Here is a 13,316-nt window from a genome sequence, read left to right on the forward strand (position 1 = left end):
TGGGCCACTCTGTATTTTTGGTGTCATGCTGTATTATTGGGTTCACACTGTATCATTGGGCTCATGCTGTATTATTGGGGTCATGCTGTATTATTGGGGGTCACACTGCATTTTTGGGGTCACACTGTATTATGGGGGTCACACTGTATTTTGGGGTCACACTATTATTGGGGGTCACACTGTATTATTGGGGGTCACACTATTATGGGGGTCATGCTGTATTATTGGGCTTCATGCTGTATTATTGGTGTCACACTATTATTGGGGGTCACTATGTATTATTGGGGTAACGCTGTATTATTGGGGGTCATGCTGTATTATTGGAGGTCATGCTGTATTATTGGGGTCACACTATAATTGGGTTCACGCTGTATTATTGGGGGTCACACTATTATTGGGATCACGCTGTACTATAGGGGGTCACACGGTATTATTGGAGGTCATGCTGTATTAGTGGGGTCACACTGTATTATTGGGGGTCATGCTGTATTATTGGGGTCATGCTGTATTATTGGGGTCACACTAGTATTGGGGTCACACTATTATTGGGGATCACACTGTATTATTGGGGTCATGCTTTATTATTGGTGGTGTCACTGTATTATTGGGGGTCACACTGTATTATTGGGGTCACACTGTATTATTGGGCTCATACTGTATTATTGGGTTCACACTATTATTGGGGGTCACGCAGTATTATTGTAGGTCACACTATTATTGGGGGTCACGCTGTATTATTGGGGGTCACGCTGTATTATTGGGGGTCACACTGCATTATTGGGGGTCACGCTGTATTATTGGGTGTCACACTATTATTGGGGGTCACACTATAATTGGGGGTCATGCTGTATTATTGAGGTCACACTATTATTGGGGGTGACACTATTATTGGGGTCACACTATTATTGGGGTCATGCTGTATTATTGGAGGTCACACTATTATTGGTGGTCACACGGTAGTATTGGGGGTTACGCTGTATTATTAGGGTCACACTAGATTATTGGGGGTCACACCGTATTATTGGGGGTCACACTGTATTATTGGGGGTCACGCTGTATTATTGGGGGGTCATGCTGTATTACTGGGGGTCACGCTGTATTTATGGGGACACGCTGTATTATTGGGGTGTTACAATATTATTGGGGGTCATGCTGTATTATTGGTAGTCACACTTTATTATTGGGGGTCACGCTGTATTATTGGGGTCATGCTGTATTATTGGGGGTCACGCTGTATTATAGGGGGTCACAATGTATTATTGGGGGTCATGCTGTATTATTGGGGGTCACGCTGTATTATTGGGGGTCACTGAATTATTGGGGTCATGCTGTATTATTGGGGGTCACACTATTATTGTGGGTCACACTGTGTGATTGGGGTCACACTATTATTGGGGTCACACTATTATTGCGGGTCATGCTGTATTATTGGGGTCACACTATTATTGGGGGTCATGCTGTATTTTTGGTGTCACACTATTATTGGGGTCATGCTGTATTATTGGGGTCACACTGGTATTGGGGTCACACTGTATTATTGGGGTCACTATTATTGGGGGTCATGCTTTATTATTGGGGTCACACTGGTATTGGGGTCACACTGTATTATGGGGGTCATGCTGTATTATTGGGGTCACGCTGTATATTGGGGTCACACTATGATTGGGGGTCATGCTGTATTATTGGGGTCATGCTGTATTATTGAGGGTCAGTCTGTATTATTGGGGGTCACACTTTATTAGTGGGGGGTCACGCTGTAATATTGTGGACAAGCTGTATTGTTGGGGTCACTATTATTGGGGTTATGCTGTATTATTGGGGGTCACTCTGTATTATTGGGGTCACACTATTATTGGGGGTCACACTATTATTGGGGTTTCACACTATTATTGGGGTCACACTTTATTATTTGGGGTCACACAGTATTATTGGGGGTTCACACTATTATTAGGGGTCACACTATTATTGGGGTCACGCTGTATTATTGCGGGTCACGATGTATTATTCGGGGTCATGCTGTATTATTGGGGTCACACTGTATTATTGAGGTCACACTGTATTATTGGGGTCACGCTGTATTATTGGGGGACACGCTGTATTATTCGGGGTCACACTATTATTGGGGGTCACACAGAATTATTGGGGGTCACGCTGTATTATTGGGGTCACACTATTATTGGGGGTCACACAGAATTATTGGGGGTCACGCTGTATTATTCGGGGTCACACTATTATTGGGGGTCACACAGAATTATTGGGGGACACGCTGTATTATTCGGGGTCACACTATTATTGGGGGTCACACAGAATTATTGGGGGTCACGCTGTATTATTGGGGTCACGCTGTATTATGGGGTCATGCTTTATTATTGGGGGTCACACTATTATTGGGGGTCACACTGTATTATTGGGCTTAACTCTATTATTAGGTACACGCTGTATTATTGGGTGTCACGCTGTATTATTGGGGGTCACGCTGTATTATTGGGTGTCACGCTGTATTATTGGGTGTCACTCTGTAATATTGGGTGTCACTCTGTAATATTGGGGGTCACACTATTATTGGGGGTCACACTATTATTGGGGGTCAAGCTGTGTTATTGGGGTCACGCTGTATTAATGGGGTTCGCAATGTATTATTGGGGGTCATGCTGTATTATTGGGGTCACACTCTTATTGGGGGACACGCTGTATTTTTGGGGTGACACTATTATTGGGGGTCACGCTGTATTATTGGGGGTCACGCTGTATTATTGGGGGACACGCTGTATTATTCGGGGTCACACTAATATTGGGGGTCACACAGAATTATTGGGGGTCACGCTGTATTATTCTGGGTCACTCTGTATTATTGGGGTTATGCTGTATTATTGGGGGTCACACTGTGTTGTTGTGGCCATGCTGTATTATTGGGGGTCATACTGTATTATTGGGGGTCACACTGTATTATTGGGGGTTCACACTGTATTATTGGGGGTCATGCTGTATTATTGGGGGTCACGCTGTATTATTGGGGGTCACGCTGTATTATTCGGGGTCATGCTGTATTATTGGGTTCACATTGTATTATTGGGGTGTCACACTATTATTTGGTTCACACTCTATCATTGGGGGTCGCACTGTACTATTGGATGTCACACTATTATTGGGGTGACGCTGTATTATTGGGGTCACACTATTATTGGAGTGACGCTGTATTATTGGGGTCACACTATTATTGGAGTCACACTGTATTATTGGGGGACACACTGTATTGTTGGGATCACACTATTATTCGGGGTGATACTGCATTATTGGGAGTCACACTGTATTACTGGGGTACATTCTGTATTATTGGGAGTCACACTATTATTGGCGGTCACACGGTATTATTGGGGGTCACGCTGTATTATTGGGGTCACACTATTATTGGGGGTCATGCTGCATTATTTGGTGTCACGCTGTATTATTGGGGTCACACTGAATTATTGTGGGTCACGTATTATTGGGCGTCACGCTGCATTATTGGGGACACACTATTATTGGGGTCACGCTGTATTATTGGGGTCACACTGTATGATTGGGGGTCACGCTGTATTATTGGGGTCATGCTGTATTATTGGGGGTCACACTATTATTGGAGTCACGCTGTATTATTGGGGGACACACTGTATTGTTGGGATCACACTATTATTCGGGGTGATACTGCATTATTGGGAGTCACACTGTATTACTGGGGTACATTCTGTATTATTGGGAGTCACACTATTATTGGCGGTCACACGGTATTATTGGGGGTCACGCTGTATTACTGGGGTCACTATTATTGGGGGTCACGCTGTATTATTGGGGTCACACTGAATTATTGTGGGTCACGTATTATTGGGCGTCACGCTGCATTATTGGGGACACACTATTATTGGGGTCACGCTGTATTATTGGGGTCACACTGTATGATTGGGGGTCACGCTGTATTATTGGGGTCATGCTGTATTATTGGGGGTCACACTATTATTGTGGGTCACACTGTGTGATTGGGGTCACACTATTATTGGGGTCACACTATTATTGCGGGTCATGCTGTATTATTGGGGTCACACTACTATGGGGGTCATGCTGTATTTTTGGTGTCACACTATTATTGGGGTCATGCTGTATTTTTGGGGTCACACTGGTATTGGGGTCACACTGTATTATTGGGGTCACTCTATTATTGGGGGTCATGCTGTATTATTGGGGTCACACTGGTATTGGGGTCACACTGTATTATTGGGGTCACTCTATTATTGGGGGTCATGCTGTATTATTGGAGTCACGCTGTATATTGGGGTCACACTATGATTGGGGGTCATGATGTATTATTGGGGTCATGCTGTATTATTGAGGGTCAGTCTGTATTATTGGGGGTCACACTTTATTAGTGGGGATCACGCTGTATTATTGGGGACACGCTGTATTATTGGGGTCACTATTATTGGGGGTCACTCTGTATTATTGGGGTCACACTATTATTGGGGGTCACACTATTATTGGGGTTTCACACTATTATTCAGGGTCACACTGTATAATTGGGGGTCATGCAGTATTATTGGGGGTCCCACTGTATTATTGGGGGTCACGCTGTGTTGTTGGGGGTTCACACTGTATTATTGGGGGTCATGCTGTATTATTGGGGGTCACGCTGTATTATTGGGGGTCTCGCTGTATTATTCGGGGTCATGCTGTATTATTGGGGTCACATTGTATTATTGGGGTGTCACACTATTATTTGGTTCACACTCTATCATTGGGGGTCGCACTGTACTATTGGATGTCACACTATTATTGGGGTGACGCTGTATTATTGGGGTCACACTTTTATTGGAGTCACGCTGTATTATTGGGGGACACAATGTATTGTTGGGATCACACTATTATTCGGGGTGATACTGCATTATTGGGGGTCACACTGTATTACTGGGGTACATTCTGTATTATTGGGAGTCACACTATTATTGGCGGTCACACGGTATTATTGGGGGTCACGCTGTATTACTGGGGTCACTATTATTGGGGGTCATGCTGTATTATTGGGGTCACACTGTATTATTGGGGGTCATGCTGCATTATTTGGTGTCACACTATTATTGGGGGTCATGCTGTATTATTGGGGGTCACAATGTATTTTTGGTGGTCGCGCTGTATTATCGGGTGTCACACTGTATTATTGTGGTCACACTGAATTATTGTGGGTCACGTATTATTGGGGGTCACGCTGCATTATTGGGGACACACTATTATTGGGGTCACACTGTATTATTGGGGTCACACTGTATGATTGGGGGTCACGCTGTATTATTGGGGTCACGTTGTATTATTGGGGGTCACACTGCATTATTGGGGGTCAGGCTGTATTATTGGGGGTCACACTATTATTGGGGGTCACGTTGTATTATTGGGGGTCACGTTGTATTATTGGGGGTCACGTTGTATTATTGGGGTCACACAGTATGATTGGGGGTCACACTATTATTGGGGGTGACGTTGTATTATTGGGGTCACACAGTATGATAGGGGTCACACTATTACTGGGGTCACGCTGTATTTTTGGGGTCACGCTGTATTATTGGGGGTCACACTGTATTATTGGGATCAAACTAGTATTGATGTCACACTATTATTGGGGTCAGGCTGTATTATTGGAGGTCACACTATTATTGGGGGTCACACGGCATTATTGTGGGTCACGCTGTATTATTGGTGTCACACTGAATTATTGGGGGACACACAGTATTATTGGGGGTCACACTGTTTTATTGGGGTCACGCTGTATTATTGGGGACCATGCTGTATTACTGGGGGCCACGCTGTGTTATTGGTGTCATGCTGTATTATTGGTGGTCACGCTCTATTATTGGGGGGTCACACTGTATTTTTGGGGGTCACACTATTATTCGGGGTCATGCTGTATTATTGGGGGGTCACACTGTATTATTGGCGGTCACACTGTATTATTGGGGGTCACGCTGTATTATTGGGGTCACACTGTATTATTTGAGGTCATGCTGCATTATTGGGGTCACACTATTACTGGGGGTCACACTGTATTACTGGGGATCATTCTGTATTATTGGGGTCACACTGTATTAATGGGGGGTCACGCTGTATGATTGGGATCACACTATTATTCGGGGTGATACTGTATTATTGGGGGTCACACTATTATTCGGGGTCACACTGTATAATTGGTGGTCACGCAGTATTATTGGGGGTCACGCTGTATTATTGGGGTCAAACTGTATTATTGGGGGTCACACTATTATTGGGGGTCACACTGTATTATTCGGGGTCACACTATTATTGGGGGTCACGCTATTATTCGGGTTCACACTATTATTGGGGGTCATGCTGTATTATTGGGGGTCATAATGTATTTTTGCCGGTCGCGCTGTATTATCGGGTGTCACACTGTATAATTGCGGGTCACGCAGTATTATTGGGGGTCACGCTGTATTATTGGGGGTCATACTCTATTATTGGGGTCACACTGTATTATTGGGGGTCACACTATTATTGGGGGTCACACTATTATTGGGGGTCACACAGTATTATTGGGGTTCACACTGTATTATTGGGTGTCATGCTGTATTATTGGGGTCATGCTGTATTATTGGGGTCATGCTGTATTATTGGGGGGTCACACTATTATTGGGGGGTCTCACTATTATTGGGGGTCACACAGTATTATTGGGGTTCACAGTGTAATATTGGGGGTCACGCTGTATTATTGGGGGTCACGCTGTATTATTGGGGTCACAGTGTATTATTTGAGGTCATGCTGCATTATTGGGGGTCACACTATTACTGGGGGTCACACTGTATTACTGGGGATCATTCTGTATTATTGAGGTCACGCTGTATTAATGGGGGTCACGCTGTATGATTGGGATCACACTATTATTCAGGGGGATACTGTATTATTGAGGGTCACACTATTATTGGGGGTCATGCTGTATTATTGGGGGTCACACTATTATTCGGGGTCACACTGTATAATTGGGGGTCACGCAGTATTATTGGGGGTCACGCTGTATTATTGGGGGTCATACTCTATTATTGGGGGTCACGCTGTATTATTGGGGTCAAACTGTATTATTGGGGGTCACACTATTATTGGGGGTCACACTGTATTATTCGGGGTCACACTATTATTGGGGGTCACGCTATTATTCGGGTTCACACTATTATTGGGGGTCATGCTGTATTATTGGGGGTCACAATGTATTTTTGGTGGTCGCGCTGTATTATCGGGTGTCACACTGTATTATTGCGGGTCACGCAGTATTATTGGGGATCACGCTGTATTATTGGGGGTCATACTCTATTATTGGGGTCACACTGTATTATAAGTGGGGTCACACTATTATTGGGGGTCACACTATTATTGGGGGTCACACAGTATTATTGGGGTTCACACTGTATTATTGGGGGTCATACTGTATTATTGGGGGTCACTCTGTATTATTGGGGTCACACTGTATTATTCAGGTTCATGCTGTATTATTGGGGTCATGCTGCATTATTGGGGGTCAGGCTGTTTTATTGGGAGTAACGCTGTATTATTGGGGTTCACAGTGTATTATTGGGGTCATGCTGTATTATTGGGGTCATGCTGTATTATTGGGGTCATGCTGTATTATTGGGGGTCACACTGTATTATTGGGGATCACACTGTATTATTGGGGTCACACTTTATTATTTGGGGTCACGCTGTATTATTGGGGTCATGCTGTATTATTGGGGGTCACACTGTATTATTGGGGGTCACACTGTATTATTGGGTGTCATGCTGTATTATTGGGTGTCATGCTGTATTATTGGGGTCACACTAGTATTGGGGGTCACACTATTATTGGGGGTCACACTGTATTATTGGGTGTCATGCTGTATTATTGGGGTCACACTAGTATTGGGCTCACACTGTATTATTGGAGGTCACACTATTATTGGGTGTCACACAGCATTATTGGGGGTACACAGTATTATTGGGGGTCACACGGTATTATTGGGGGTCACGCTGTGTTATTGGTGTCATGCTGTATTATTGGGGGTCATGCTCTATTATTGGGCGTCACACTGTATCTTTGGGGGTCACACTGTATTATTCGGGGTCATGCTGTATTACTGGGAGTCACGCTGTATTATTGGGGACATGCTGTATTATTGGGGGGTCACGCTGTATTATTGGGGACACACTGTATCTTTGGGGGTCACACTGTATTATTCGGGGTCATGCTGTATTATTGGGAGTCACGCTGTATTATTAGGGGTCATGCTGTATTATTGGGGTCACACTGTATTATTTGGGGTCATACTGCATTATTGGAGGTCACTCTGTATTACTGGGGATCATTCTGTATTATTGGGGGTCACACTATTATTGGGGTCACACTATTATTGGGGGTCGCACTATTATTGGGGTCACGCTGTATTATTGGCGGACACGCTGTATTATTGGCGGTCACACTATTATTGGGGTGAAGCTGTATTATTGGGGTCACACTGTATTTTTGGGGTCACGCTGTATTATTGGGGGACACGCTGTATTATTGGGGTCACACTATTATTGGGGTCACACTATTATTGGGGGTCACACTATCATTGGGGGGTCACACTATTATTGGGGTCACGCTGTATTATTGGCGGACACACTGTATTATTGGCGGTCACACTATTATTGGGGTGAAGCTGTATTATTGGGGTCACACTGTATTTTTGGGGTCACGCTGTATTATTGGGGGACACGCTGTATTATTGGGGTCACACTATTATTGGGGTTATGCTGTATTATTGGGGGTCACACTGTATTATTGGGGTCACACTATTATTGGGGGTCACACACTATTATTGGGGGTTCACACTGTATTATTGGGGTCACACTTTATTATTTGGGGTCATACAGTATTATTGGGCGTTCACACTATTATTAGGGGTCACACTATTATTGGGGTGACGCTGTTTTATTTGGGGTCACACTATTATTGGGGTCACACTCTTATTGGGGGTCACGCTGTATTATTGGGGTCACACTTATTGGGGTTCACACTATTATTGTGGTCACTATTATTGGGGTCATGCTGTATTATTGGGGTCACACTATTATTGGGGGTCACACTATTATTGGGGTCACGCTGTATTATTGGGGTCACACTTTTATTGGGGGTCACACTATTATTGGGGTCACACTGTATTATTGGGGTCACACTACTATTGGGGGTCACACTATTATTGGGGGTCACGCTGTGTTATTGGGGGTCACGCTGTGTTATTGGGGTCACACTGTATTATTGGGGGTCACGCTGTATTATTGGGGGTCACACTATTATTGGGGTCACACTATTATTGGGGGTCACGCTGTATTATTGGGGTCACGCTGTATTATTGGGCGTCACACTATTATTGGGGTCACACTATTATTGGGGGTCACACTGTATTATTGGGGGTCACACTATTATTGGGGTCACACTATTATTGGGGGTCACACTGTATTATTGGGGGTCACACTGTATTATTGGGGTCACGCTGTGTTATTGGGCGTCACGCTGTATTATTGGGGGTCACGCTGTATTATTGGGGTCACACTATTATTGGGGGTCACACTGTATTATTGGGGTCACGCTGTGTTATTGGGGGTCACACTGTATTATTGGGGTCACGCTGTATTATTGGGGGTCACGTTGTATTATTGGGGTCACGCTGTGTTATTGGGGGTCACGCTGTATTATTGGGGGTCACACTGTATTATTGGGGTCACGCTGTATTATTGGGGGTCACGCTGTATTATTGGGGTCACGCTGTATTATTGGGGTCACGCTGTATTATTGGGGGTCACGCTGTATTATTGGGGGTCACACTGTATTATTGGGGTCACGCTGTATTATTGGGGTCACGCTGTATTATTGGGGGTCACACTGTATTATTGGGGTCACGCTGTATTATTGGGGGTCACGCTGTATTATTGGGGTCACGCTGTATTATTGGGGTCACGCTGTATTATTGGGGGTCACGTTGTATTATTGGGGTCACGCTGTGTTATTGGGGGTCACGCTGTATTATTGGGGGTCACACTGTATTATTGGGGTCACGCTGTATTATTGGGGGTCACACTGTATTATTGGGGTCACGCTGTATTATTGGGGGTCACGCTGTATTATTGGGGGTCACGCTGTATTATTGGGGTCACGCTGTATTATTGGGGTCACGTTGTATTATTGGGGTCACGTTGTATTATTGGGGTCACGCTGTGTTATTGGGGGTCACGCTGTATTATTGGGGGTCACACTGTATTATTGGGGTCACGCTGTATTATTGGGGGTCACACTGTATTATTGGGGTCACGCTGTATTATTGGGGGTCACACTGTATTATTGGGGTCACGCTGTATTATTGGGGGTCACACTGTATTATTGGGGGTCACGCTGCAGCAGAGGCTCCACCCTTTGTTAGAAGCTCCGGCCAATGGGCTTTGGACTGAGAATGGACGGCTGGCGGACCAATGGGCGAGCGCCTTACATCCCAGTGGGGCTGCCCCGGAAGCCCGCGCTGACCCGGAAGTGCTGAGTGATTGGCTGTGGGCACGGTGCCGGCTGTCATGGCGGCCGGTTGGCGGCGACTCGTCCTCCGGTATCAGGATTATGTCCTCAGGAACCCGGCCGTCACCGCGCAGCTGGAGAGCTCGGTCCGCACCGCCTCCTACCTGATGGCCGGTGAGCCCAACACCTCCCCCCGCGGTCCCGCACCAGGCCCCGGGACAGCGACAGCGACAGCGCCCGGGCCCCGGGACAGCGACAGCGCCCGGGACAGCGAGAGAGCCCGGGCCCCGGTATAGCGAGAGAGCCCGGGCCCCGGTATAGCGAGAGAGCCCGGGCCCCGGGACAGCGACAGAGCCCGGTACAGCGACAGAGCCCGGGCCCCGAGACAGCGACAGAGCCCGGTATAGCGAGAGAGCCCGGGCCCCGGGACAGCGACAGAGCCCGGTACAGCGACAGAGCCCGGGCCCCGAGACAGCGACAGAGCCCGGGCCCCGGGACAGCGACAGAGCCCGGTACAGCGACAGAGCCCGGGCCCCGAGACAGCGACAGAGCCCGGTATAGCGAGAGAGCCCGGGCCCCGGGACGGCGAGAGAGCCCGGTATAGCGACAGAGCCCGGTATAGCGAGAGAGCCCGGGCCCCGGGACAGCGACAGAGCCCGGGCCCCGGTATAGCGAGAGAGCCCGGGCCCCGGGACAGCGACAGAGCCCGGGCCCCGGTATAGCGAGAGAGCCCGGGCCCCGGGACAGCGACAGAGCCCGGGCCCCGGTATAGCGAGAGAGCCCGGGCCCCGGGACAGCGACAGAGCCCGGTATAGCGAGAGAGCCCGGGCCCCGGGACAGCGACAGAGCCCGGTACAGCGACAGAGCCCGGGCCCCGGGACAGCGACAGAGCCCGGTACAGCGACAGAGCCCGGGCCCCGGGACAGCGACAGAGCCCGGGACGGCGAGAGAGCCCGGGCCCCGGGACAGCGACAGAGCCCGGTATAGCGAGAGAGCCCGGGCCCCGGGACAGCGACAGAGCCCGGGCCCCGGGACAGCGACAGAGCCCGGGCCCCGGGACAGCGACAGAGCCCGGGCCCCGGGACAGCGACAGAGCCCGGTATAGCGAGAGAGCCCGGGCCCCGGGACAGCGACAGAGCCCGGGCCCCGGGACAGCGACAGAGCCCGGGCCCCGGGACAGCGACAGAGCCCGGGCCCCGGGACAGCGACAGAGCCCGGGACGGCGAGAGAGCCCGGGCCCCGGGACAGCGACAGAGCCCGGTATAGCGAGAGAGCCCGGGCCCCGGGACAGCGACAGAGCCCGGGCCCCGGGACAGCGACAGAGCCCGGGCCCCGGGACAGCGAGAGAGCCCGGTATAGCGAGAGAGCCCGGGCCCCGGGACGGCTGAGACAGGAGAAATTATTATGGGGAATAAGGAAATGGCAGAAATTCTAAACAATTATTTTGTATCTGTCTACACAATAGAAGACACGAAAAGCAGACCAAAAATAGTGGGGAACCAAGGGTCTAATGAGGGTGAGGAACTTAACGTAATTAATATCAGTGGAGAAAAAGTACTAGAGAAACTAATGGGACTAAAAGCCGACAAATCCCCTGGACCGGACGGCCGACATCCTAGGGTTCTAAAAGAGGTGGCTGCAGAGATAGTGGATGCATTGGTTGTGATCTTCCAAAATTCCCTAGATTCTGGAGAGGTCCCAGCGGATTGGAAGGTCGCAAATGTAACACCGCTATTCAAGAAAGGAGGGAGAGAGAAACCAGAGAACTACAGGCCAGTTAGCCTGACATCAGTTGTCGGGAAAATGCTGGAATTCATTGTTAAGGAAGTGGGATCAAGTCACTTAGAAAATCATAACATGATTAGGCAGAGTCAACATGGTTTAATGAAGGGAAATCGTGTTTGACAAATTTATTAGAGTTTTCTGAGGATGTAACTAGCAGGATAGATAAAGAGGAACCAGTGGATGTAGTATATTTGGATTTCCAAAAGGCATTCGGTAAGGTGCCACATAAAAGGTTATTACACATGATTAGGGCTCATGGGGTTGGGGGTATTTTAGTAGCATGGATTGGTTAATGGACAGAAAACAGAGAGTAGGGAGAAACGGATCTTTTTCAGGTTGGCAGGCTAGTGGGGTGTCGCAAGGATCAGTGTTGGAACCTCAGCTATTTACAATCTATATTAATGACCTAGATGAAGGGACCGAGTGTAATGTATCCAAGTTTACTGACGGTAAGCTGTGAGGAGAACACAGAGTCTGCAAAGGGATATCGATAGACTGAGTGAGTGGGCAGTAAGGTGGCAGATGGAGTATAATGTAGGGAAATGTGAGGTTATTCACTTTGGTAGGAAGAATAGAAAAACTATTTTTTAAATGGTGAGAAACTTTCAAATGTTGGTGTTCAGAGAGATTTGGGTGTCCTCGTGCAAGAAACACAGAAAGCTAGCGTGCAGGTACAGCAAGCAATAAGGAAAGCAAATGGCATGTTGGCCTTTATGTCAAGGGGGTTGGAGTATAAGAGTAAGGAAGTCTTGCGACAATTGTACAGGGCCTTGGTGAGACCACACCTGGAGTACTGTGCACAGTTTTGATCTCCGTACCCAAGGAAGGATATACTTGCCTTGGAGGTGATGCAGCGAAGGTTCACTAGATTGATTCCTGGGATGAGAGGGCTGTCCTATGAGGAGAGATTGTGTAGAATGGGCCGATACTCTCTGGAGTTTAGAAGAATGAGAGGTGATCTCATTGAAACATACAAGATTC

Source organism: Somniosus microcephalus, chromosome 15, assembly GCF_052327205.1.
Source record: "Somniosus microcephalus isolate GS21.2 chromosome 15, FLI_Smic_1.0, whole genome shotgun sequence".
Classification (NCBI taxonomy): Eukaryota; Metazoa; Chordata; class Chondrichthyes; order Squaliformes; family Somniosidae; genus Somniosus; species Somniosus microcephalus.